This window comes from Oncorhynchus tshawytscha, linkage group LG09 (assembly GCF_018296145.1).
Source record: "Oncorhynchus tshawytscha isolate Ot180627B linkage group LG09, Otsh_v2.0, whole genome shotgun sequence".
NCBI lineage: Eukaryota > Metazoa > Chordata > Actinopteri > Salmoniformes > Salmonidae > Oncorhynchus > Oncorhynchus tshawytscha.
The window spans coordinates 60,724,383-60,730,382 of NC_056437.1; the positions used below are offsets into that span (position 1 = coordinate 60,724,383).

Below are 6,000 nucleotides of genomic sequence, written 5' to 3' on the forward strand. Positions count from 1 at the left end.
TATGCGCTTGTCATCCCCTTATGCCATAGTTTGTACATCTCAATTGTCAGTAGAAAACACATTTGTTTAAACAAGTCAACCATATCAGCTATGTTTTTTTAAAAGGCAGTAAATGAGGCTGAATGAACCGTTGCCAGACAAGGCTCCGCTGATAGACAGGTGTAAGTGTAACAGGGTAAAGGAAATATTCATAGCCTGTTATACATTAAAAAGTATTAGTAAGTTCATAGTATGTGAGGATCTTAAAACATCTAAGGTTAAGAAGATGCATTCAGTATTAGTTGATAGAGATTGATAACATTCATATAATTGTGTTAAAGTTAAAATCTGTCAAAGGGTACGAATTGTGAGAGTAATGTGTAAACGTTATATTGATTACTTTATTTTGTGGTGCCTAAAAGTGTTCATCTGTCATCTACGAAATGCTCTTAATCTATGAGCCGGAGATCGATTGCTCTGGTCTCCACCCATATTCCTGGGGAAAATCGCGGTCTTTTCTCATTGAACTAAACGTTAAATTGAGAATACAACACCGTATCACTCTCGTGATTATTTCTCCCCTGTTTTCAGGGGCGTAACATAGCAGCGGTAAGGTGATGGGAATGCTGTTGGGCCTCTGCTGTTGGCCCTAACAGTTTGTGGATACCATGTGTCACCGTTTTACTGTATTGTTTAGTGTTGTGTAGTAGCTTTGCTGGCATGCACCCACCCCCCCCAAAAAATGTGTTTGCCCCAACAAGATGTACATGCTAAAATCGCCACTGCATGTAGGTAGGGGTAAAGGTGACTAGGCAATCCGGATAGATAATAAACAGAGTAGCGTATGTGAAGAATGTTAAAGTGTGTCTATGTGTGAGTGTGTGTTGCGTCAATGGGTGCGTTCGTAAATTTACTCTGGCTATCTTCTCCGATTTCATAGCCCTCTCTGCGGGTGCCAGAGCGCAGAATAACTGAGGAATATACAAACGCTCAAAACCCCTTGAATATGACAAGTGTCAGTAAACCTCGGAGAAAAATCATAATTCAGTAGTTGCCAGCAAGCAACGTTACAGTCACCAACGCTCTGGATAACATGAAACCGTCTAATCAGCCCTGCTTGGGCGAGTAAAATGGTCAGCTGTTCTCTCATTTGTGTCTGGAAGTAGCTAGCAAGTTAGCCAGTTAGCTTGGGTGCCGTTGTGAGGTCAGAACGCTCAGATCAACCCAGAATTTACTCCTCGACCAGAACGTCCAGTGTGCGCTCGGAACACTCCGGAGCAAAAACGCTCTGAATCTACGAACGCACCCAATATGTTTGAATTTTGTCACTATTTCTATTTAATTTGGTATCTTATCTTTCACTCTGTATTGTTGGTATAGGACCCGTAAGTAAGCACTTCACTGTTAGTCTACACCTGTTGTCTACGAAGCATCTGACAAATACGATTTGACTTGATTTAATCTCAGCTACAAGTATTTTCTTGGTGACTACTAGTTATAATCTAGAAGAAAAGAAACGCACAACTGTTTAGGCGACGTGCTGGCTAGCGGAGTAGAAAGCGTGAAAGTAAAAGAGGGCCGCACACTAGGAGCTCAGATGCAAAAAAAATGTCATTACCAACGTTTCGACAGCCAAGCTGTCTTCATCAGGGTATAATCACAAACACTGCGGGATGACTCGTTTATATAGTGTCAAAAGACACAGGTGTCTGTAATCATGGCCAAGAGTGGCCTAATATCATTGGTTAATTATCAAATATTAAAATGGCATACAAAGAACAGCATACAAACAACAAATGGATAGCATACGATCATAAACTCATTTTCGACTACACAAGCTTAAACAATTACAATGGCAAAGTCACAATAATCACAAGAATGGCTTCAGGATCAAAGTCTACGTTGAGACCGAAGGGAGAAATAGTCTTTAAGTTAAAGATCCAGGCAGCCTCTCGTTTTCACAATAAATTATCAAGGTCACCCCCTCTCCTAGGGAGGGTGACATGTTCGATGCCAATATAACGCAGAGACGAAATCGAGTGGCCTGCCTCCAAGAAGTGGGCCGCAACTGGATAAGTAAAGTTTTTACACATAATGGTGCTACGATGCTCTGAGATACGTGCTTTTAATTCGCGCTTTGTTTTACCCACATAATTTTTACCACAAGGACAAGTTATAAGATAAATAACTGCATACGTGGAACACGTAATAACACCTTTAATTGGGATCGATTTCCCTGTTTGTGGGTGTTTGAGGGATCTACATTTATAAGTGCATTGAACACAGACATTACATTTGTCATTTCCATCCAGTAGGGGCGCAAATAGACGTTGTTCAGGAATATCTTGGGGTGGTAAATCAGAGTGTACCAATTGGTCTCTTAGATTTCTGCCCCGCGAGAATACGACCAAGGGAAGGTTCGAAAACACATTACAGAGACTGTCATCGGATTTTAGAATGTTGCAATGTTTGTGAACGATTCCCTTAATTTGTTCAGAACGCTTTAAATAGCGGGTAGTTAGAACGCAAGAATCTGTCTCGTTTTGTTTTGAATTTTCTCCATGGCAACATTAATCTGATCATTTTTGTAGCCCCTCTCCTAGAACTTTCTTTGCGTCTCAGCCATATTTCTGTCGAAATCTGATAGTTTTTTTCCAAATTATTTTGATTCGACAGAATTGGCTGTAGGGCAAACTATTTTTCAAGTGAAGTGGGTGCCAACTATCAGCCCTCAATAAACTGTTACGATCAGTAGGCTTCTTGTAAAGCTAGGTGGTAATCTATCAACGTCAAAATAAAAGCTTCGGGTGGATGATGTCTAACCATAACCTTTTAAAACGTCCAGCAGAAAACCCTGATAGCCAGGCAGAGCCACGTCAAGCCCATTTTACAGACCTGTGGCGTCCTCTAGTGGCGAAAATAAGGACGTGAATCAAGTGGGCGGAGACAGAACTGGCAAGGATATGGAGATTTTTTGTATTTTTACATTGAACAAATTCAAACGCTTTTCCTGGAAATTCTACGGAACCCGCCACAACTTCACCACATGACATTTCAGAAAGAAAATGCGACACTCCTTCCCCGAACACTAGAAGGCCCAGATTTCATTCAATGGCCGCGGTTACTTAACCATTAATTCATTAAATATCACAGACAGGACATTTTGGACCCTGGCACCACCGAGAAAGATACAACTTCAAGCCACATGTAGGTTTTGATCACGTTTTAGAAGAGTAAAAAGGTTGAACCGAAAGCAGCACACCAGCCCGTCACTAGGCGATTACAACATCGTCTACTCATACAGGGTTCCCGTAAACCCATCGTTATTGTAACCAGATGACCATATTGCAAACACTTTCGATATTACTAATTGTGAAAGGATAAAACGCAGCTGGCAGAAACACTACATGCAAAATGCGTTTGCTACTTTTCCTAAAGCCTACGTCTTAGTAGTTTTAGGCAACGAATAGGAAACTTCTCATCTACCGTGTTACGTTGTAGCCTGTGTAATAAATGTTTGGAACAATGCATCCTAATTAAGAGATGATTATGCGCGTTGGTTACAATCGTTGGACATAGCATACCAGTAGCCTATAAAGTAGGCATTCACTCAATACCATTCGTTCTAGATCTAATTTTGGCCAAACATTCTCTGATACGGCAATTCTGGTTAATTATGCAACATTATAAGCCTGTGTTAATTAGTCTGTAACAGTAAAATCGTTTATCGTACCTGTTTGTGCATGCTGCTTTCTCATGGGAGGTGCCGTTGCTGCACACTAACCGAAAAAAAAACATCGTAACACATCTTCTTTCCACACGAATGACGTTCGTTCAGCCACGTAGCCTCCCAAAACCGTTCCCCAAATTAAGTAATAGCTGAATAATGTGTCAAAAATCCTTACTCCATTTAGAAAATGTCGTCTTGCAGAAACTGTACACGCAGACACATGAAATCGTTGCTTGGGAGAGATGAGAGCATTTAGAGAATCAGCCATGGGCATGGCACAACGATTAGTCTCGTGTTGTTGCACAATTTCAAAGCTGTACAGTAATCTCTAATCTTGCATATCGTCTTCCAAAATGAATGTACAGCCCTCTCGCAGAAGAATTGAACATTCCGTTTCAAAATCCCCAAGCCAAGTACGTAGCTGCTACAACCGCCGGTATAGGCTATGCGTGCACCGCGGGCGGGTTTTCCACACGCATGTTCAATCCAAACAAGCCTTTAGATATCAATATATTTTAGGACACCGGGACCAAAGCGGCGATGGATACTAAGAAATTGCGCAGTTCTTAATGAATTGAAACGCATACTGTTTCCCCAACTCTTCTGTTGTAATGGCTCTTATCTTCCTCCTCCCTCCCTCTCGCTCTCTCTCTCTTTCCCTCTCATGCAGGTTTATTTTTGGTGGACGAGTCTTGGACACAAACTGCCAGCCTTATTACTCACTGGCAAACACACTGTAGGGCTTGCTGAAATGCTCTTAGCGCTCCATTCTCCAGAGCACAAATGACCCTGATTTTTCCATTATTTGAGGGTTTGATCAATAATTTCTGCTATAATTTCAGTTGGACATAATGCAAGTTCATAAGGGGCATTTAGGATTTATAAAGTTATTTTATATAGTGAAGTTTTCATAATAATGATTTCCTTTAGATAACAGGCCAGTTCACCACCATGGATAATAGTTTGTTTACTAAACACACTATCAAGGGTTAGCACATTGGATTTGACAAAACATTTCTCTAGGAATGAATAGTGGATCTCGTTTTACAGCATTTAATTGAATAAGCAGACTGGAAAGGTTTGCTTCCAATAGAAAATGCCTCAAACAAACACCAGAGGAGTTCTGTAAAAGACAAGACAAGGTGATTTTTTTTACTATTGACCCTTTGTAACACACACACACACTCCTCTTCTTCAGAAAGTGTAATGCACAATAACGACTGTACATGTTACGTTGAGTTTTCTCATCTCAAATTAAAAATGCGTTTCTCGCTTTCAACAAACAAGACTGAGCCAACACTTTCCCTTGCAACACTGCCTCAGAGGAACTTAAAAGCTTATTTGAATTTGAATTCAGCATGTTGCTATGAGCTTCCGAACAACAACTGGTAGCACACGCACACACACACACAGCCCAGACCTGGGCCACATAAAGAGGCCCTTAACGGTCTCTCCGTCTCTTTCAGAAGGCATTCCCACCTGAATACGGCCTTGAACTGGAGGGAGGCGCTCACTCCCTCCCTCCTTCACAACCGTTTCTTCTGTTTCCCTTTCTCCCCAGCCCCTCTCTTGTTTTCCCCTCTGAATCACTTTGTGTTGAAGCCTTTTACAGTGTGTGTGTGTGTGTCTAGAGTGAGTACTCGCTCAGCAAATGTCTCTTGATTTAGTTCATTAGAATGCCCCTCCTACTTCCACTTTGAGAAAATGTGTTAGCATAAATATTTCCATCTCATCTCGTTAAGCACATTGTGTGTGTGTGTGTATGCACACAGTTTGCCATCCTGACATAAAATGTGTCAATCAGACATTTCAGCACTTTGCCAATCCTACAAACAAACACAGAAAGTTGAAGCATATACACACACAGCAGGGTTTTTTCTGGATCAAACAGGGGCTTAGGTGGTGGGTGTGGCAGAGGGCGTGGCAATGGGAGGAGTTGGCGCTGGATTTGAGATGGAGCTGAGAGAAAATGCAATTCTGTGCATTATGCCATGGCTAATGCGGTGTTCTTTTGCTGAAACGTAATAACACAATCAATACTGCTAAATTAATTGTTTTTTGGAATTTGAAATTCTCCCTGACTGTCTTCTCTTTTATTTTGGGGATTGTTCATTCTCAAAGATTATATTATTAAAATATATATATTTTTCTCTCTACTTTCTATCAAGGTTTTAATAATTTAAGTTCACACTGAATGTGTTTTTCCATCCCAAGAAATAAACAATAATATTTAGACATTAGGGCTTGAACTCCTTCTTGATCTTCCTTAGTGACATCTGAATGTTGTGAAT

General features: G+C 40.9%; 1 protein-coding gene across 1 annotated transcript in view; it reads right to left on the reverse strand.

Annotated features, from left to right (window-relative positions):
- The window catches only part of LOC112214656 (lysine-specific demethylase 6B-like), a 151,807-nt gene extending 147,450 nt beyond the window's left edge, over positions 1 to 4,357 (reverse strand). The window contains 1 exon segment of the mRNA XM_042327173.1: positions 3,713 to 4,357. The gene's annotated coding sequence lies outside the window, so the exon portion shown is untranslated.
- Positions 4,358 to 6,000: the final 1,643 nt, after the last annotated feature.